Consider the following 23,261-nt stretch of genomic DNA (forward strand, 5'->3'; position numbering starts at 1 on the left):
AAATAACATTATAAACTTCTATAAATATGAATAAGATTTATAAATATTTTTAAATAATTTACATAAGATGTAAGTCAGTCAAGTACTAATGATAATTTTGTATTACGTTTCTATTGAATATTTACTAAATAATTAGTGTTATCAATTAAACAACAGTAACTACTTTTAAGAACATTATTACAATTAAACCTCACAACAAATTACTAGGATTTTTAGTCTCTATCTTTCAGATGAAGAAACTGAGAATTAGAATTAGTGAAATAACCTTTGTTAAGTAAGGGGGAAAAGTTGGATTAGGATTTAAACCCAAGCTTTCTTGACTTTAAAATGTTTGATTTTAAATACTGTACTTTATGACCCATTACGTGCTGCATGTACTATACAAAGAAACATAACAATTGCTGTGTTCTTTCAAAGGACATTCACTATAGTTGAGAAGTTAATTATTGTAAAAAAAATTAATTATGGGCTTTTTTTTTACTTTTTATTACTTATATTGGGATGACATTTGTTTAAAATTATATAGGTTTCAGTGTACAATTCTATAATACATCATCTGTATATTGCATGTGTGTTCACCACCTAAAGTAGACTCCATCCATCACCATATATTTGACCCCCTTTTACCTTTTTCTACCTCTCCTTTTCCCGATTTCACTCTAGTAACCACTATACTGTTGTCTAAGTCTATGAGTTTTTGTTTGTCGTGTTCATTTGTTGCTTTCAGTTTTACTGACATTTTTTAAATTGCCAACTTTCTTTATTATCATTCAGCCATCTTGTTTATTTTTATAGCATCTTGGGTTTAATTTCAGTGTATTAAATGAAGGAATTACAATAGATAATATTTATGGTCAATCACAGTTCAAAAAGTTTGTGATAATTGCAAATTGAAAGCAGATTAAATAATTCATTTAAAATAAGTGCATATTATTAGGACCTCATTCAGGTCTCTGCTCAAATATAGCCCTTTCAAAATCTCTTTAATCCTGTCTTCCTAAAATGCCCATGTGCCAAGCAAAGAGACACTGTTCAGAAAAGTTTGAGAAAGAAATGCATGAATAAGTCACAAAGTCACTAATATAATTTTACATTTGCATGCCAATAAATGTATATTTAAGTAAAGATAAAAAGAACCAGATTACCTATTTTGAGTACTACATATTATTGCATGTATTTTTGTCACAAGTGTAGCTTCTTGTTTTCCCTTCATGAGCTGCATTTTGAATAGCTAGGATTTTGAATAATGCTGTCCCTAAAATAGGTATGTAAACAGACCAGATATGGATAATTTTTAGCTAATTCAAATTTTGGACGTTAATTTTAGGATTTACATGAAAACCAACCAACAAATTTTGCATAGGTGTGCTGTCATTATGACTTGATAGTTTTAAAGTATTTTTATCTTTAAAGGATGATTGTTACTATAACAAAACCATAAAGTCTATTATTTAATATTAAAACAGTTTTTTTTCATGATTTTTAATAGAGCAAACATCTGTATATACAAATGAATAAAACACTTCCCGGTTTTCAGACTTTATTTATTCTGAGACATCAAGCTGTTGAGGCTTTATTGTCAATATTTATGACATTCATGTTCTTTGGTTTCTCTTATTTTGCATGTGTTCTGTAAAACCTGCATTATCTTTAGACCTCACGTAATAGCAAAGAATCAGAAAGAGTTTCACCAAAAGAAAATCTGAAAGTATTAGTTGAAAACAAAGCTATTTTATAGTGATTTCAAAAATATCACATGATATGTCATATTTTTTATATGATAAACACTTCATTAATCAAAGGAAGTTTAAAAAATAGATAAAGCAGAGGGAATGTCACCCATGATTTTATCATTGAAATAAGGATGTTTTATCTATGCATAGTGTTCTGTGTTGTCATTGGAAAATTTTTATGATAAACTTAAAAATGCTTCATGTGAATTTTCTAGGAAAATATTAAAACTATTTCTTGATATATGTGCAAACATTATTATTATTTTTTTAATTAGTTTATTGGGGTGACAGTTGTTAGTAAAGTTACATAGGTTTCAGGTGTACAATTCTGTATTACATAATCTACATATCACATTGTGTATTCACTACCCAGAGTCAGTTCTCCTTCCATCACCATGTATTTGATCCCCTTTACCCTCATCTATTACCCTCCTCCCTCCTTACCCTCTGGTAACCACTAAACTATTGTCTGTGTCTACGAGTTTTTGTTTCTTCATTTGTTTGTCTTGTTCCTTTGTTGTTCTCAGTTTTATATACCACATATCAGTGAAATCATATGGTTCTTGACTAAGTTAAACAGAAAAAAAATCAAGAACCATTATTTTTATTAAGGTGATAATATCCCTTTGATTTTGGATATATCATGGTTTACTTATAATTTATCTCCTGAAATTCTTCGACCACTGTAAACTGAGCACCTGTATGTACCAGGCACTTTTCTGGACCCCGGAATTCAGCAGTAAGTGGCATAAATGCCCAAACCAAACAGAGCTTACTCTCTATAAGGTAAGGACATCAATAATGATGAGATCAGGTTAATATAAACACTAATAAAGAAAACAATAAAATAAGATATAGGCTGGAAGGGGAGAATACACAGTGTACCTACTGATGGCATTGAGAAAGTTTCTGTTTTTGTTGTTTTTCCTTTTTGCTATTATAAATAAAGAATTGAGAAATGGAACCAGTCAGATAAATGAAGGACCAAACATAAAATAGACACTCTAATATTTTATGAAGAAGTTAAACATTAATGAATTAGTCATTCTACAGAGTATGGACTTTATTCTAAAGGAAATTGAAAGCAAATTTAATATCTTTTCTTTGTTGAATGTCGGTGATAAATATATAGAAAATGAAGCTGGAAAGAAGTTTTTATTTATAGGTACATATATATGCACACACATATGTGTTAGGTATATGTTATACATAAATGTGTACAGAGGGTGCCAAAAATGTATACACATTTTAAGAAAGGAAAAAACTATATTATAATTGTAATACTAAATATATACCAATAACAAAAGATGAATACAAGTCATGTGTATACATTTTTTTGGCATCCTTGTGTATGTTAGGTATATATTATATATAAATGTGCACATATGCAAAAATAAGAGAATGAGAATTTAAAAAGCAAGCATGATTTTTTAGGAAAGCTAAGCTGTACTTCTGTTCTTGAATTGGCTTTTATTGAGAAAACTCCAACAGTACTGTGAGAATGAGGTTGGAGACACATTACAGAATCAGCTGAAATGATTTCCTGCATTTGCTCTTTTTTCCACTCACAGCTCAAAGTAGTAGATACCATCTTCCTTAGAAGAACATACACATGGGGATTAGCTCTCTCATTTCTGAAAATGTTCTGAAGGTTCTCCCGTTCTATACCCTATCACTGAAAACCCCAGTTTTCTTCCAAAACCAGGAAGGGGGAGGTATTCAGGAAGGTCCCTAATGTAAAGGCTGTGGACTTTTGGTGAGAAGAATCTGACATTTTGCTCTTTTCTAATTTTATGATCCTGATATGATGATTTGTGTCCATACATTGCTATTTCTAATCTATGAAGAAAGGATTCTAATATTTACCCAAAAGTTAAAGTAGATGAAATTATGTACAGAATTCCACAAATAAAATTCAGCACTTGCCTTTCACTCACAAATAAAATAATCTAATAAATAAATACAGAAAAGTGGGGATGACTAAAGGAATTTTTAAAACTATTTTGAAATTCCCTGTAATTCTGTCCATTGGTGTGAGAATATGTCACCACCAGGACCTGGCTTGGTCATGTGACTTAAAATGAAAGAACGCTTTTTTTTTTAATACTGATGAAATATCAAGTGTACTTAATTTTTTAAAAAGAAATCTCTCTTTCAAATATATGATATAGTATTGTTAATTATAGTCACCATGCTGTATATTACATCCCAGGAGCCATTTATTTTATAACTGGACGTCTGCACATTTTGTAACAAATATACTTCATTTCATATTAATAATTTTCATAGTGTGCTCTAGTCCATATTTTTATTTTCATAACTCTCCCACTCAGTAGCTTCCATTAGTTTTCTAGTTTCTTAGGATGGTTTTGTTGACATGGTGTGAAAATGTTTAGCATTTAAAAATAAATTCTGAGCTAGAAACCTACCAAATATGGCTTTCAAAAATAGGTTTAGTTGCTTAGTCCTTTGGATAAAAATAAGATTTTTGATTCTATATTTACATCGTTTCCATTAAATCTAGTTAGATCCTGAAAATAACAAGACCTGTTTTTGTAGCCAATTTGTCAGCCACCTTAGTCTTTTCTGATGATGGTCTTAGGAAATGTGTATTTTTCTTCATTAATGGGGAAAATAAACTCTACAACTTATTTCTTAAGCCCAAATCAGAGTAGCTATTGTTACGCTATCCTTTCCTGATTATTACTGTCCAGGATTTTCATATAATCCTTAAACAGTGTTACAGCATAGCTTTCAGCAGCACTTATAGAAAAAAAAAATGTGTTTTTTCCCCCCACTAAACTTCAAAAATAAGTCACTTTTACCTCAGAAGGAAAGATAACTGTTTTAAAGATAAGACTAATCACATTAGGTCTTCAACAATCTCTTTTCCATTTCACAGTTATATTTATCTTCAAAAGGTCTAATCCAGTTCAAGGAAAAGATGTATGAAATTAGTTTTATTCCCTAAGGCAAACCCAGAGAGAATCTTATATTTATTTCTTTTAGTAAACTTATGGCTGCTGTCTAAGCCAAAATTAAAAGCATAAATAACAAGTAGAAATGGACCAAAAAGCTGGATAAATTGACTTCACTACTAGATTTAAATGCTGGATCATCAAAACTTTCCCTGGCCCAATTCTTAATTTATGAATTGTATCCTCAATTTCAGCGTTCTCATCTTTTCCCATTTTTCCCTAACTTACTGCATTAAAGCACCTTGGCTTGCCCATGAAATATAAATCTTACTCGAACAATAATATAATAAATAGAAAGGCAAAATTTATTAAATTTCTGCGAAAATTCTTCGCTGGTGAGTACCCTTCCCACCCTCCAACAATTCGTTTTCGGAAAACCCGCCTTAACACTAATGATGGAAAAAAAACAAACAAAAAAGACTATGTATTTAGCCTCACACACACTCTCATATCTAGAATTGGCAATGCATTTGTGAAATTGACATGGCCGGTGGAAAATGATACTTAATAGAGGTATAATGTTAAGACTAATTTTTAAACTAAAAAATTAATGTCAACATTTGAAGTTTTTGTATGTCCGTATTGACTCCTCTGGTGTCCAATAATTTTTCATACCTAGAGAAAATCAATGATAGAATAATTACTTTGTTAACTGCACTCTGTAACTTACTCATTCAATTATATTTTTATTTTGCTCTTTTTCAAAGTGCGAACTTTGTTTTGTTACACTACTCTCCTCCTTGGCCCCCTCCCCGCCATGAATTCCACTAGCTGATTTCTTGAGTTTCTTCATCGTATTATTGCTCTGAATTCCTTTTCTTTTTTTCTCAACCTACCGTGTTTCCCCAAAAGTAAGACCAGGTCTTATATTAATTTTTGTTCCAAAAGACGCATTAGGGTTTATGTTCAGGGGACGTCATCCTGAAAAATCATGCTAGGGCTTATTTTCCGGTTAGGTCTTATTTTCGGGGAGGCACGGTATGTAAATCATACCTATCCCTCTTGTGTGCAGTCATTATAGAATTTTCATTCAATTTAAATAGTATATCCCTCTTCCAAAGTATCATTTGTTACAGGGTGTACTACCCGATTCAGATGTCATTAGATAATACCATGTTCTACTCATGTGACAACAATTGTATTACTTTGGTTTCACTGATTTTCTGTATTGTTTTTCTGCTTTCTATTTTGTTTATATACACTCTGATCTTTATTATTTCCTACCTTCTGTTACCTTTCAGTTTAGTTTGCTCTTTTTTCTTTCACTTCCTTTATGTATAAGTTAGGTTATTGATTTGAGATCTGTTTTTCTTTTTGCATATAAGCATTTGCAGCTATAAATTTCCCTCTAAGCAGTCATTTTACCTCAGATTATAAATTTTGGTATGTTGTGTAGGTGTGTTTTTTTAAATTCATATCAAAGTATTTCCTAATTTTCCTTTTATTTTTATTTTGACCTCCCTAGTTTAAGAATATATTGTCCAATTTCCACATATTCGTGATTTTCCAGTTTTCTCTTTGTATTTAAATTCTAGTTTTATTCTGTTGTAGTTAGAGAAGATATGATGGGTGATAGCATTCTTTTATTAGACTTGTTTCATGGTCTAACATATGGTCTACCCCGGAGAATGTTCCATGTGCACTTGAGAAAAATATGTGTTCTGCTTTTTTGGGGTGTAAAACGCTGTTTTTTTAATTGATCCTGTGCCTAATTCTCTGCATCATTGAAAGTTGGGTATTGAAGACTCCAATCATTATTGTAGAGCTATTCTTTTTTCCCTTCAATTCTGTTAGTTTTCTGTTTCATATATTTTGAAACTCTGTTGTTAGGTATGTATATATTTATAATTGTCACATTTTGATAAATTGACCCTTTTATCAATATATGAACTTCTTCATCTCTGATAACTATAATTTGCTTAAAGTCTATTTTGTCTGAAATTACAACTTGTGTGTGTGTGTGTGTGTGTGTGTGTGTGTTTTCGTTTTTTCATTCCCTTTACTGTATGATGCTTAAGGTACTTTCTTAGTGGTTAACCTGAGGTTATCTTTTATTTTTATCCGTGGGTGCAAAAATTATTTCAAAATATTGAACTAAGTAATCTATTAGTATGAAAAGTGTAAATGAGGGGTGAAAGATATCTATATCTCTAACTATCTATAGATAGATATAGATAGATAGATATAGGTATACACACACATACATATTTCTTGTTTACTTAGTGCATAAAAAGTCATCAGTGGTAATTTGTGGAACTCAAATATTTCATTTTCTTTTACTGATATGAAACCATATATGTTTTGGTATGGAAACATTTATGCAAAAGATGCCTGTGTAAGTGAATCAAAATTTCAACCCTAATTACAAATTATTTCACTTTAGCTATGTTGGATAAATCTGATGTTGATAGTGTATAAATGGGTGGTTATTGTATAAATATACACTTTGCATGAAAAAAATGGTTGAAATTTTATCTCTTCAAAGTATTGTTGCTGGCTTTTCTATCTTATAAATCAAAAGTACTGTATTTTGCCATATATAATGCACACTTTTTTGCCCAAATTTGTGAGGGAAAAATAAGGATGCACATTACACATGGGAATCATTATACATCATTCCATATCTACATAAATGTTTTTATTTATGCTTATGAGTTAAAATGTAATCATAAATAACTGAATGCTAAGATTACATTGTAATACAAAAACAAGTACCGATATATAAACAAATAAAATTTTGAATGAAAAAATTAAAACAAAAGATTTTTTTTCCCTGATAGTTTGGGTCAAAAATGTGGGTGGGCATTTTACATGGGAGCACATTATACATTGCAAAATATTGTAATACACTATAGTAAGAGCAAGTGAGTAATGGAAAATTTTCTATGACGAGAAAAGCTTTCTGAGAATGGTCTAATAATTTCACTTACCTAAAATAAGGCACTTCCTCTGCCCAGTCATTTTCCTCATACATTATTAAAGAATGTTCTTTCTTTTTTTCTTCTTTTTTAAATTCTGCTTTAACTGGGAAGCTGACCGCAGGATCCTCATCCTCTGGTGAAAGGTGAACACGTAGGATTGGTGGACAATTAAATAAACGCAGGCCAAGAAAGTATTTGGGGAACAGGAATTAAAATGATACATCCTAGCTTTGTCTCTTAGGACTCTGAACTGTTAACTCTCTAAAAAACAACACAGAAGCAACAGGTTGGCCAAGTCCAAAATAAGTTCTTTTAACAAAAAATCCATTCTATTTCGAAGGTGAACAGAGAAATTATACAGAGAAAACAAACTACATAGTAAGAGAAAGAAGACCATTGTAACACTACCACAGTAAAGAATGAAATTACACATAATGACATTCTCTCTCTGTCTACTTTAAAAAAATCACTTTACATATATGAAGTTCTTACTATAAGTCAGGGACAATGCTAAATGCTTTAAATTGATTTAATCTTCACAAGCATCTATTTTAATTATATACAGAGGGGGCCAAAAAATGTATACACATTTTAAGAAAGGAAAACTGTATGAAAATTGTAATAATATATACCGATATGAAAAGATGAATACAAGTCACGTTTGACTTCTGCAATTACAAGCGGTGCTCAAAGTGGTTCCCATCAGCATCCAGACACTTTGGAGTATGGTGAACTCCTGCTTGAGCAGCGTTGACCAAAGTGTCCACTTGGATACATTTTTTTGGCACTCCTGGTGTGTGTGTGTGTGTGTGTGTGTGTGTGTCTATAATTATGTACGTAAACATGTATATATTTACATACACACATGCATACACAATACTATGAATAATTCAGTGTGAAAATATTTCATATTGTGCTTCTTAAAAGGTCCACAAAGACTCTTACCATCTTGCTAATGACTAGATTCCAGCATGTGCTCTCCTCCAGCGTTATCCAAGACCATCAGTATTCTTTCATTTTATTTATTTTTTGTCTTTTGACAGGACTGTCACTTCTTCTGTCACGATATCGACACCCAATGTGAAAGTCCTGGTTGTTCCATATATCAGAATAGGAGCATATTCCCTCAAAATAGGTGCCTGTTGGTAACAAAGAAATAACTAAAATTAAACTCCTGCGTAAACACTAAGATAAATTTTCAAAGTAATTATTTAATTTTTTTAATATCACATATTTAGAGTCTCTCACTCTCTCTCCTCCTGTCTCCCTTTGTGTTTCTGTCTCTCCTCTCCCTCTTTCTCTCCTCACCACCTACCTCTCTGTTGGGCATTAGAATACTTAATTCTAGTCTTTGCTAAATTGATTTAGATCAGTGTAACCTTGGACAATTCACAAAATGTGCTTAGGATTCTAAATTTCTCTCATTTAAAATGATAATATAAAATAGATGATGTCTAGTGTTACTTTTAGAGCTAAGATTCTGTGTTCAGAGACTTAAGGAAATGCGCCTGGGGATATATAACATGGGCAATAATAAGTTTCAAATGAAGGCGTTCACATTGAACGTTATTACTGATAAGGGAGGACTGGCTCCTGCCATTTTTGTATTCATTCTTTATATGTCTTTTATCTTCTTGGTGCTCTTCCACAAAATCCTACATTTTCTGGAAAAGGTGCATTTTGCTTGAAAATGAAATGTCATGTTAACCATGTACATTGACTAGAGGTTTTTGGTTCCAGGGAAGAAAGGAATCACGAAACTAGGTTTAACCAAATGTTATTTATTGTGAGGATAGATGGAAATGCAATGGAAATCCACGAGCAGACACCGTAGGAGGCCAGTGCTCATGCGTTCGTCCTTCTCGTTATGAATGATGAATATGAATTCTGGACTCTGGGCAATGACGCTCAGGACTCAGCCACAGCAGTGCTTAGGCACCCACACTGGGTACCCTGCCGTGGACATGCCTTGGGACGTGGCTCCGATACAACAGGGCTCTTCTTCCTGATGTGGTTGCTGCCTCTGCTTGCTTACACTTTCTGTCCCGTTATGCCATCAGCGTACGCGTGGCTTTGGCTTACCAAGGCCCTCAGCTACTTTAAAGTCACTCTTTTATCTCTGATACCCATTGCCAATCAGCTCATTTGTTTTCTCTTAGTTCAGATTAATGAGAGACAATCTTACAAGTCTAGTTCATTTTTTTTCAAACAAAGCTTCTTGGAAGGGACCAAACCTTGGCCCGATGAACTGTGGTACATATCGCTGGCAGGTAGGTCTATACAATAAAAAATAATGTATTTTTCATACAAGGCTACACCTTTCAGCTAGACATGTGAGTTTCATTCTTCCTCTTGAAGCGAGTATGACCATGGAGGTAATATGAAACAACTTAGCACACAGTGGGTTGGGCATAAGATTACAAATGGGCATAAGATTATGGCTACTGCTGTATAAAGCATCCCGTCCCTGCTTTCAAGGGAAGTCATCCTATGCGAAGCCTAGAAATTATATTGAGCAAGGAATGTTTGAAGAGATTTAATATGTGTCTCCAATCCAAAGAGATTGGGCATTAACTTTCCTTAATTAAAGCTGCTAGCATAAATGAAGTAGAAGTAAGAAATATAAATTGCTACGTCTCTCTGCCAATTGTAATAGCATAAAACCTCAAAAGCTTATTGTGAAAGCAAAGGCAAATTGTAATATTTGGCAAGAAGTTTCCAAAGTTATGTTTTAAAAAATTATTTATCTACTTATTGACAACTTCCTTTTCTTATTTTTTTCCTCCATAGGAAAAGTCAAGTTCAAAATTGAAAATGACCTATGAATTTGACACAGGAGAAAAAATACAGTTGAAAGAAATAGGGGAGTCCCTGCTTTATACCCTAGAAGTGATGACTGTCAAAATTCTCTTATGTGAATAGTACAGTGATCATGTAAGGCATTCTGAAACAGCTACTAACAATAATTTTATGTTAATATTTTGTTTATAAATGGGGCTTTAACTGGTATGAAACAATAACCAATTTTTATATCCCATAAAGGGTATACTGTACTACCAAATGCTGAAATTGAGCTGAAATTTATAACTCATTTATCTGAGGGATTTTTTTAGTACATACGGTGTATAAAGACATGCATTATTCATCTAAGCTGTTAGCTCATTTGCATTTTCATTAAACTGTGAAGACTATATCACTGCGATGTGAGTGGAATTTCAACTTAATTCTGCTTTGTACATGCAAACCCAAATTTCTTGTGTTTAAAGCTCAAAGTGTTTACTAATAGGCATCTATACATATATGCATACGTGCACATTTAATATTCACATCTATGTGTGTAGCTGTAATTGAGGACAAAAGCATTCAAATAAAACATCTAATACCCAATTTATTTGTTTTTATTTGAAATAAGATAATCTCCCATATAGTGACTCTTCCAAATAAGTGAGACATTTCCTTAAACACTGAAACTTTTAAAAAGTTATTATTGTTTGAAATATATTACACCTTTTCTTCTTTTAAAACCAAGTATACTGATTATATTATTGTATTATTGATGATCTAGAGGCATAATTTCATAAGCTATTAAAACTGTGTTTTTTTTTTTGTTTGTTTGTTTGTTGGTTTTTCCCCTAGACATAAGTGGCCACTAAGGCATGCTTTGGAAGTTTCATGTGTATGATATATAAAATAGTTTTATAAATATTTATAAAATGTTAGAAACACTTTTATGTGGACTTACTAACAGGCTGTGTTCGTCACCTTCTAGTTTGCTTCTTCACATTTACTTAGTCCATCAGTAGATAAATAAATAATGGTGTTTATGAGTCTGCAGTTGGAATTCAGAGGAGGAGAAATAGGCACAACGTTGCTGGGAAAGGGGGCATCTGATAAACTGGTGAACGTTAAAACAAACAAAGATGATTTCTGGTATTACCAAGGATTGTATTATGTTGTTAGAATAATAACAACATTTAATAATTATCAAGCACTTTCCTTGTACCAGATACTCTCTTTACATGGTTTAATTCATTTGTCTCCCTAAAGGAACTTATCACGTCTTATTACTCCTGGTTGTTCATATGAGGAAAATGAAGCAGAAACATTAAGGAAGGAACTTGCCAATTCATAGCTAGTAAGTGTTGAGAAAATAATTAAAACAAATTCTCCTTTTAACCCAGAAAATGTCTCCACAAACATAGAAGAAACAGAAAACAATTTTATTATTAAATAAGCACTGAACCAGAATGTATGCACATCTCAGGCAATCTGCTAAGAGATTGCAAAGGTAGAAAGCAATCTCACCTCATATATAGCCAAACAGATACAGTCCATTACTTACATGGTTTCAAGATAAACAATAACTAGTCCTTGAGTAAGAAGACTTGACAGCACCATTTGTCACTCATGCTTCACCCTAGATTCACCTGTAATTGGGGTGACGTCTGTCTTAGCTAATTGGCTTTATCCAAAGGAAAATTAAACTCTTTTTTCATGGCAGGAGATACCATGTTTCCCTGAAAATAAGACCTAGCCAGACCATCAGCTCTAATGTGTCTTTTGGAGCAAAAATGAATATAAGACCCGGTATCATATTATATTATTATATTATATTATATTATATTAATGATATGGTATGATATGATATGATATGATATGATATGATATGATATGATACCAGGTCTTATTTTATAGTAAACTAAGACCAGGTCTTATAATAATTTTTGCTCCAAAAGATGCATTAGAGCTGATGGTCTGGCTAGGTCTTATTTTCAGGGAAACACGGTAGTTTTGCAAGTTGGAGTATGGCATCTGCCGAAGTTAGGCTTCTAACCCTCCAAAGAAACTGGGAGATAGGGCCACTATGTTCCTTTTCTGTTACATATCAAAGAAATGGTTCCCAGGTCCTTGAAAAAGAATACCCATGTTGTGAAGCTAGCAAAAGGCTTATTTACCTTTTAAAGTAATTCACATACAGTTTAAGGAGACAGAGAAAGAACCTACAAATTTTCTAAAGTAAATGCTCTAAAAAAAGGGAGAAGTCACCTCCCTTATATTCAACAAAAGGATTAAGGCTCTTATTTTTAATTTTTCTGTGCCTTTGCATAAGTAAATAATAAAAATTTGAGTCCAGAATGTGTTGGCAGAGCCCAGGGCCTTAAGTACTTCCCTGTATAACGTTCTGCTAAATGTATACTTGGCATGAGATGGTTGTCTTCCTTGGATTTGATACTCACATGATGAGAGATCTCCAACTGTATAAGCTCCAGGAAGAGAACATTCCAAGTCGATGAAACAATTAAGTCAGAGACCTTGAGATCAAAAGAAGTTTGATGTGTTCCAGGGACACAATAAAAATCAGTGTGGCTGGAAACAGGATGGCAGGACCATGAGCTTGGACCTTTCGGTGAGGGTTAAATCTTAGAGTTGTTGTGGGACGTAGGAAGAAGATTGGATTTTCTATCTAGTGTTAACAAAGAGCCACTCGAAGTTTCTTTTAAGCAGAGAAGTATAATGATATCATTTCTGATGTAGAGAAATTATCTTTCCTGCTGTGCAAAGAAGTTGTCTTGTGTTCTGTTGTGGGGTTGGCAATGGAGGCAAAGTAGCCAATAAGAGGCTGTTCCAATAGCCCAGCCCTTTGATTAGGGCTATTGGGATTTGAGGTAAATGTGTCCTGTATTTGAGGTAGAGCTAAGGGGCCCTGCTGATGTTTTGGATCTGAGGTGTGAGGAAAGAGAAGACTCAGGGGTGATTGCAAGCCTTTTGTTCTAAGTAAGTACAGTGGTATTATCTACTGGCATGCAAGGAAGGCTTCAAGTCTAGAGCAGATTTAAGGAAAGAATGGGGAATCGCTAACAGTTTTAGCCGTAGTGTGGTTGTAACGTCTCATAGATGTAACGTCACCAGGTGCAAATGGTGATGTCAGGTTAGCATTATCAGCTGGGGTTAGGAGTCTGTGGTTCAGATGAATAGTCTGAGCTACAGATACAAATTTGAGGGTCACCAGCGTACGAAAAGTATGCGTGTAACTGGGATCAGGACAGAATAAAATTGTCTGTCTCATGAAGGCAGATAGAGGACAGTGCTGAGGACATTGAAGCTTCTTGGATATATGTGAAAACTAGAGTAGTGACCTCTGAAAGAATGTTGGACCTAGGGATTATTTGTTGGCAAATTGAAGGGAAAAAAAAAAAAATCTTTGCAGAGACAATAAGAAAGCCAAGAAACAGTGTTATTATAGAAGTAAATAAAGGAGATCAATCCTACAGAAAAGTTAAATTTGATTGGATCAATGATCTCTGAGGAGATTGAGAGCTAAAACATACTGAGTACCTGCTATGTTTCAGGGACCTGTCTAAGCACTTTGCATGTCTCAACTCACTAATCCTCACAGTTTTTATCCTTCCCTAGAGATAGGGATGGATATTGTTTTACAGATAAAAGTTTGTTAACTTGTTCAAGGACACACAGTTTGTAAGTGGTGCAGTTGGATTCAAACTCAGGAAGTGGGACGCGAGCCTTTCTTCCTAATGATTATGCTCCTTGGTGACTTACTGAAAGCAATTATACAGGTGTGCTAGAGAATTTTGCTATTGCTTCTGCTGGGCAACTCTTCCCAATATGTACATATGCCTCTCAAACTTCTGTATAGCACAACCTTGTGAGACATCCTTTCCTAAATATTCAACCCAATCATTCTGTCTCTTTGCCCCACTTAACTTTTCTTCTTGCATTTTGCCAATTACTGAAATTGTTGTACATTTGTCTTCTATCTCTCCCCCACCCCCACCCCACTACCCTCTCTCCATCTATCTATCATCTATCTGTCTGGGAGCAGAGACTTAAATTTGGTTATCAAAATATTACTGTGCCTAGCCCATGGTTGTGACTTAATAAAAATTATTGATGAAAAGATTGAGTCGTAAGTAAATGATGACTTGAATGAATGAATGAATGAATGAATATACCCTTGGTTGCAGTTTTGAGTGTCTAGCTGATATTGGAGACTATGGGTCTTTATTTCCTTAGTCCTGAGGATCTTGTCCTTTTCTCCACCAGGACTCAGTCACCAAGAGGGAAGATGATTGTCGGAGTGAACCAGGGTTGGAGAGAATCAGGGGATCTTAAATAGAGGGAAAAGAACAGTTGAAATAGAAGGAAGAGAGCTGTGTTGGTACAGAGGGATAAGCAAGTCATGGAGAGGCATGTTGGATTGGGAGGGGAAAGTCAGAGACTAAGGCATGGGGAAAACTGAAGGATTCAAGAAACAAACAGTAGAGTTAAGGGATGTCACGAATAGGAATGGTGGAAATTTGTAGTCAGTTTGCAGAATGTTAGAATTTTTGATTTTTGTAAATTGTCTGTTATGATTGTACAAAGGAGAAAAGCTGTGGAAATAAATGTCTAAAACTCATAAAAATGTCTCTTTAGAATTTCCCACCAATGTTGACATCAGTGCAGTTTTAATTTTATTAAAACATCGTCTCCTCAGGAGCACAGTGATAGTTTTCATTTCAAAATAATAGCTTCTCAATTTAATGAAAGCATGCATACACATATATACTTTTAAACATTTCACAAATTAAACTTAAAGTTTCGATTTTTAAATCTCAGTAATTATTTTAAATTTTTAATTAGAGCTATCACTTTATAGTTGCAGGCCACTAGATACAGGAACGTTAGTTTTGCAATATTGTTCCATAAGTGATTCTTTGAAAAAGCTCTGTTTAGTATATTCCCTTCTGATCAACAGAATTATTCTATTAGATAGCTGGCTGGAGCTCTGTCTAAAAATCAATGCTGTTGATCCCTGCTTTTCTCTTCGTGAACCTAATAGGCCTTCAAGAAAAGCAACAACTAGGAAAAAACAACAAAACCAACAAATGTCTTGAGCTTCAGTATCAATGTGACCAACTGTCCAGTAGATTCCTGCAAATTAGCTCTGACGTGTACATATGTATAATTTCAAAATAATTAATATAGTTACATTCGATAAAGAGTTTGGGGCAGTATGGTTTTTGAAACGCCCATTTCTTGGTCCTGGAAATGTTCAATTTTTGTATTTGAAAAAAATATATTTTTTTTTCAGTTACATTTTTCTATGATAAAAAGGGGAACAAAAGTTATATTTAATTCCTCAAACTGAGAGGACCGTTTAAGGCAATTTTACAATGTTAATACATATGAAAACCCTTAACATCTGATATACTAGTCTGCTCAGGATTCGTGGTGTGGTTTATTGCAGTTCACTCAGCACGTAAGGCATGCGTATTATTTTCAATTTCCGTATACTCCCAACTGAGTAGTAAAATTATTCTAAGTAATATATTAGTAGCAATAATAGTGTAAAAGCTAGAGGGAGTGCTGGAATATCTTAAGAAATTTATTTCTACTTCTGCTGTAACAACCACTCAAGGCATAAAGTTCTTAATATAGCACTTACAGACTTCAAGGATCATTTAAAATAAAATCTAAACCAATAAAACATCAGCGTTGTTGTATCGCAGGAAATCACGTTCAAAACTACATTCCTGTGTAATTAGACCTTTGTATCATTCTCCTTTGCCACAACCATGCCCCTCTTGTCTCAAATTGCGATATTTTTATTGAAATCAGAGAGATACACAGTTAAAATAGTCATTGTAATTTTATATTTCAATTACATTTTGTTTCACTCAATAATGTTCAACTTTAAATTGGATACTTATAAGAGCAGTGAGCTGAGAGCTCGATTCCAAATTGAAAGAGGTTTCACTCTCCAGTTATGAAGTCAGCCTGGCTTTGGGCTCTGCACAGCTTCACATGGATCTGGGGAAACGGCTTAACCTAACAGACAGGGCAGCAGGTCAAGAGAGGAAAGATTATGTACTCTTTTACTGTCATAGAAAATTGCGGAATACAGATGAGTTACTTAGGTCATCCCTGATACAGATTCTTAAACCATTAGTTCAGGGGCACAAAAAAGTCGGAAATAATACGATTAAAGCACACTGAGATTCAGAGGGATGAGTGATTGCAGATTTTATTTTTCTTGGTATCTCTCTGAGCCAAGAATTGTGCTGGGCTCAGAGCTCCCAGGTGCACAAGGCAGACCTGGTCACTGTGTTTCTGCTACTTACCTTCTAGTATGGAGGACGGACAAACACAGGAGTGGAAAGAAATACAGACCCGTCATGCTGACTGCTGTAAAGGAAACAGAGAGGGACTGAGGTAGTAATTTAGTTGGTGTGGAGATCAGCAAGGGCCTCTCTGAAGGGGAGAATCGGCACTTGACATTTAAGAAGGATTTATTCATGACAGTAACAGAAAAAAGTCGTGAGGAAAAAGGGAAAAACAGGACTAGCAAAATAAATAATGTTCTGAGGCAAGAGATGTTTTAGTTAAAAGCAGTTTGCAGTGTAATCTTTCATTGTTTTATTTATTATTTCTGTAATTATTTTATTGGTATATTAAATGTTATATTTATAATATAGAAGCAAAATAATATTAATAATAAATGCCTTTATTATTATTATTCACCACTTCACTTTGTGTATATGTTAAATGAATTATAGTCCCATACATCAGATGTTTCTGCCCTTATATAAAATCTTTTGAGTGACTCGGGGCTCAGAATGGTTAAATAAACTGATAAAAACAAATCAGTGTGGTAAATATTAGATGTAATTAGATTCCTGGTTTCACCGTGTCTCCATGTTTATGTCACGCTTCCCTGTTTTTCTCAGGATTTCCTAAGATACAGAATCCAAACAGCCGATGACTTAATTTCCCCAATATACACACAGCTCTTACCGCCCCCCTTTTTTGGAATGTGCTTCTTGCTGCTCTGTGTCTGTTTAACACCTAATGATCCTTCACGCCCAGTAACACCACCTCTCCTTCCACAAGTCCCTCGACAGTGTCTCAAGTTCACTATGGATGACCTCTTAACTGGAATTATTTTTCAACCTTACTTAGTATCTTTCAGTTAGAATTTAGTTGCAATGATTTTCTCCACAGTGTGTTTGTATCTCAGTGTAAGTTACACACTTCTCTAGGGCATGCTTTTATCATGTACCACTTTTGTGTACTTCATAATATCACATATTGTTGCTACAGAGATTTTTGCAGTAGCTACATTCCGGTTGAAATACTCCAGTTTGTTGTTGTTGTTCTGACATATTCTGTTCTTCAAAGGGTCTTTTACCCTCATGAAGGTTACCTCATTTCATTTCTTCACCATTTGGATCATAATGAACTCATAGTACTCTATTCAACTTCTGTTACTATATAATATCACATCACACACAGATACTCGTATATGCATATATGTGTGTATAAGTAATGCAAAGTTTTCTGTTTAAATACTGGTCAATTCTTTTGTACTACAGACTATAGTTACCAGCTTGCACCCACTACCTTAAAGGATCCAATAATGATACTTAACCCTCATTGTACATTAGAATCATCTAAGGAATGAAATATTGATTATCATTTAATGGCCCAAGGCTGGGCCTGGAACTTGTGTCATTTAAAAGTTCCCCATTGCAATCATTTAAACAATTCTAAGGTACAACCAGAGTTGAGAATCCTTGGTCTGTCAGGCAGGTAGAATGCCTGGTCTAGGGAAAGAACCAAGGTTAGATTTGATAGCGGTGAATTAAGGATAGGTAAGAAAGGCTCCAAAACACACCTAGGTCACTCTGATTCTAAACATTTCTAGTTGCCTTATTACACTATTCTTTTTTATTACTCTGATTAGAGATTTTATTTTGGAATAGTACATGTTGAATTAAAAATTGGATTTGTGATCTGGATCTCACATAAAGTATACACCTTTGTTTAATGGAGTACATATCCCTCTGAAAATTGGTTACAGAGAGCCAAATATTAAATATTAAAGTACCAAAGCAATGTCATAGCATAAATGACATTTTGGGAAATTTTTAGAAGCTACAGGGAAATTTAGTTTTGACTGGCCATTGAATCTGTATTGCTAATTGCTATTAGGTTGGTGCAAAAGTAATTGTGGTTTAAAGGTTAAAAAATAAATTGCAAAAACTGCAATTACTTTTATACCAACTTAATTAATAGAACGGAATGATTACAGTATTGTGTCTAAATAGCTAGTTATGCTGAATAAGACAGTTTTTCAAATATTACTAGTAGGATAGATATTGGGACTATATCTCTTACATGATTGAGAAGAAATTGATGGTGAAACATGTTTTCCTTGACATGAAAATAAGGACACGTTCAACAGTGATTCCAGAGTCAGAAGAGCAATAAGCAGAGGTAAATTTTAGCAACAAATATGTCCGTTACTAAGAAACAGAGCAGGCAAGTAAGTGAGCTAATGAAAAGTAACTTTACACATTAGGGAATAACGAAGTAAATTAATTCATTAATAAAATTAAAGCAGTAATTAATGTATTATGAAACACCCAAGCAGTTGAGTAGAAATGATTAAAAATGCCATCTGCTATTCTTCAAACACAAGAGAATAAAATAAACCTCTAGCTACTCCAATAGGGCAAAAAGATAAACAACCAAATGCAAAATTAGTTATGAGAAAAGGGGCATAACCACGGATTCAGGAAAAGCATGACGAAAATCATATGTGAATGCTTTGTACAAGTCTGTGTTGCTGGGGACAGAATAGCAGTGGAAGCAGATGACAGAACTTGAATTCTTCAATCTACTCTGTGGCCTTACAGTCTCTTTTTAGAATTCCAGAGGAAATCACGTGCCTAGAAGGCAGAAACCCATCAAAAGAACAATCTGTGAGATTTTTACTGAGATTTCCCCACAAATACTGTCTCTATTTATTTATTTAAATTTCAGATGTACAAAGCAACATAATAGTTAGACATTTATATCCCTCATAAAGTGATAACCCCCCTCCCCCAAGCTACAACCCCTCTGACATCTTATATACCTGTTACAATACCATTAACTATCTTCCTTATACACCTCCTGTGACCATATATGTATATATATATATAACTATATATACTTTTTTTTCTTATAGTTGACATACAATGTTCTATTTCAGCTTCAGTTGTACAGTGCATTGGCCTTGCGTCTCCACAGTCAGTGAAGTGATCCTCTTGATAAGTCCAGTGACCATCTGGCACAAATACTGTCTCTTAATAAAGGTAAATTAAACACTTTTATTTGTATTTTTGTTTTGTTTTGCCTAAGCAAGAAACAGGACAATATTATAGAGACAAAACGAACCATGAAACCCCCTCACTCCCAAACCAACACTCAGACACTGCCCCTAAGGCATTTATGTCGCCATCATAACACTGAGAAGAAGCCAGTGCAGGGAGAACTCAACAGGCAACGAGAGGAAGCAAGTACAGGACAAACCAGTTGTGAAGCAAAAACAGTTTTTCCAGTTTGCGACACAGGAGAAGGAACTCCAAACCAAAACCAATTATTTTAATGTTTACTTTTCCTAGATTTTTCTAGGGTCATAAATCCTAGAAAGCTTTATTGTCCTGAAACCATTAGGTCATTATGGAATTTTCTGCATCAATTCTGCCTTTGGGTCCAGTTTCTCAGTTTCTCTTCTTCTTATAGTCCCTTCTTACACACACACACACACACACACACACCTTACTGTCACCTACCAGCTAGATAGACTTCTACTTTTTCCTGGTTTGCTTCATTGGTCACAATTTTTTCATTTCCGCTTCCAAAAGTATGTTGACATTTCCCATACAGAGTACAGATACACGCATATGTTCAATCTGTTGGGTTTAACCAAAATCTGCTTTTTTTCTTCTTCTTTTTTCCTTATGCTTTTGTTAACAAGAGATAGAAATGAGGCAGAGGAAGAGCGACTGGAGCAGACTTTTCCTAGTAACTGAGAATGGCGGCGTGATTGGAGGATGCGTGTGAAATACTTTCTTAGAGCTACAGATACAACCAGGAAGCATTTTGCAAAAAGATTTAGACATGGTAGTAGCTTAGCTTATTCTGACTTGGGCAATAAAAATTAAGTAGAATGAAATTTTCAAGAACTCAAGTTCTAGAATCATGTGATTGGCTCAACTTCCATCGTACTATTTGCCAGGTGAGTGAAGTTGAGCAAGATTCTTAACCACTTGAGCTTTGGTTTACTGAGCTGTAAAATAGGAGTTCTCATAGTCCTAAATTCATAGAAATGCTGTAAAAAATAAACAAAATGTGTATGAAAATACTAGCGAGAATGCTCGGGCTATGGGAAGGATTGAGCATTTACTAGTGATTATTATTAACATATGTTTTGTGTGATTGCTGGATGGTGTAGTCATTACAAGCAGTATGTAAGGATGATCGGTAAGATAAAATTTGCAAACTTTATTTATTTTCTATAAATCAAATCCACGTAATACCTTAATGCTGAAAATATGTAAGAAGTAAGGCAGATTTCAGCATCCCTTTTGATATGTACAAAAAATGTTAAACACACACTTTAAAATCAAGACATAAAGGTGGGATTAAAGTATCTATTTTAAAATAAGAATGAGCATCATACTCAACGATAAAAAATCAGAGTCATCTTAATTGAAATCAGGATCAAAACAAATATGTTCTTAATTATCACCACTATTAAGCAGTGTTCTGAAGTTTTAATTATTTCAGCATCTAAGAGAAAGAAATAAGATGTAAGAATTGGAATAAATATTATTGTTTGTATATTTTATAATTGCTTCTCAGGAAACTTAAGGAATTTAACACAACAAAAATATTAGAAATAATAGAGTTCAGGAAGATTGCTAATTGTAGCATCCGTACATTTTCTATATATCATAAATAACCAGTTTGCAAATAGAATTTTAAAGTCAGATACTTTCCAAAATGGCAACAATATAAAAAGTATCCAGGAACCAAAGTATATAAAAGTAAAAATATAATGGAAAGTGGTTAAATACAAGAATTTGGCATCATATAGACATGGATTAAATCTCAAATATACCACTCACAGCTAACATTTATTTATACTTTCCTTAGGCGATGCTGTTATAATCTCTTATGTACATTGCTTAATCTTCTTAACAACTCTGTGAGTTGGGTAACATAATGCCTGTTTTATAAATGAGGAAACTGAAATACAGAAATATTAAAAATAATATACTAAGATCACAGCTAACAACTTATGAAAGCTGGATGCAAAGAAGGAAAACATGGTTGTAAAGTCCATGCTTTCAGAAACCTCATCTGTAAAATGGTAATAATTACAGCAGTATACTGATTGTATATATTGTCTTTAGCATACTGTCCGATATATATCAAGTACATTAAATATTAAGACCAATTTTAACCTATATACAACATAATATTTTCTTGGCTAGGAACATGTACTACTATATGGTAGCTCTTCATTATCTCCTAAATTGAGGTACAATACTTAGTGAAATTGAAATTTAAAAAATAGATTTAATGTTCATTTACAAGTATATATGCTTTTTTGCTTCTGGTAATGAGACAGTTATTGGTACTAGACTAGCCACTTCAATGTAAAGATCCATAAAACTGGATAAAATAAATGAGGGCCTACCTTTCAGGTTCTGAACATCAGACATTCCTTGGGTGAGCCCTGTAGTGACCCTAGCTCTTTGCCTCAGGACGGTATTTTGACCATAGAACGGCCAGCTAGGACCAGAGCAGACGGAAGCTTCCCCACTGAGCTGAGCAGGTACACATGGCGTCCGGGGCCCCTGCAGCAGGCTGGGATCTAGGGTGGGCAGGGTAGAAGTATAAGGAATTCACTCATTAGACAAAAGCCACGGCTACAGATCTCTCTAAGTCAGGGTCTTTCCTTGTCAGAATGTGTTGGAGCACTGCTTTTGAAATCCTTAGAAGTATTTTCTGACTACTTGAGAGAGTCTATGAAATGGTCTGTAAATCTTTCTGAAGTTCTAACAAAGATTTCTACAGCTACACTGTAGAGATGGTCTTTATCGTGAGGACATTTCTCACTGTGAGTCTTGTTCCATCTAGAGAGGCTGAGAATATGATGCCTTTAAAAAAAAAAAAAAACTTAGAAACTCCTGACTTTTTTATTTCCTTTAAGTTTTGCTTGAATATGGAGCAATTTCTTTTTAGCTTATCTCTCTGATGGCTATTAGCGCCATACATTATTATATACAGAAAACCAGTTGGCATTTGGAACCAAGTGGAAATCTTGGCCAATGTATCAGTTTATTCAGTATGTTTACTATTTTTCCATGTTATTCCAGGCAACGATTTTATTAAACTTTCCAGCTTCCATGAAAAATGTTCTTACTATCATTTCAGTTTCCATTAACAAACTTGATACCTTTCCATCCATCATCAGCTACCTGATCCTAAAGCTAATGTCATATAATGTCACTGGGAAGACCATATGGGGAGACATGGCAATTATTCACTATCTTAATGTTGTTGATTACAAATATGCTTTATTAAGTGATTTAAAATTCTCCATATATAGATGTTTACATTTTGATTAATTTTATTGAGTGGTTTTTAGTTTTCCAGAAATAGCACAAATTTTGTCATGATTTTCATGTTTATATTATTGATATTTTCTTTGATCAGAAATTCATATCAACATTGCCTTTTTATTTCCAGCTATAGCTTTAAAAAATTTAAGTGTCATTATTGGTTTTAGG

This window comes from Rhinolophus sinicus, linkage group LG09 (genome assembly GCF_036562045.2).
Source record: "Rhinolophus sinicus isolate RSC01 linkage group LG09, ASM3656204v1, whole genome shotgun sequence".
Taxonomy (NCBI): domain Eukaryota; kingdom Metazoa; phylum Chordata; class Mammalia; order Chiroptera; family Rhinolophidae; genus Rhinolophus; species Rhinolophus sinicus.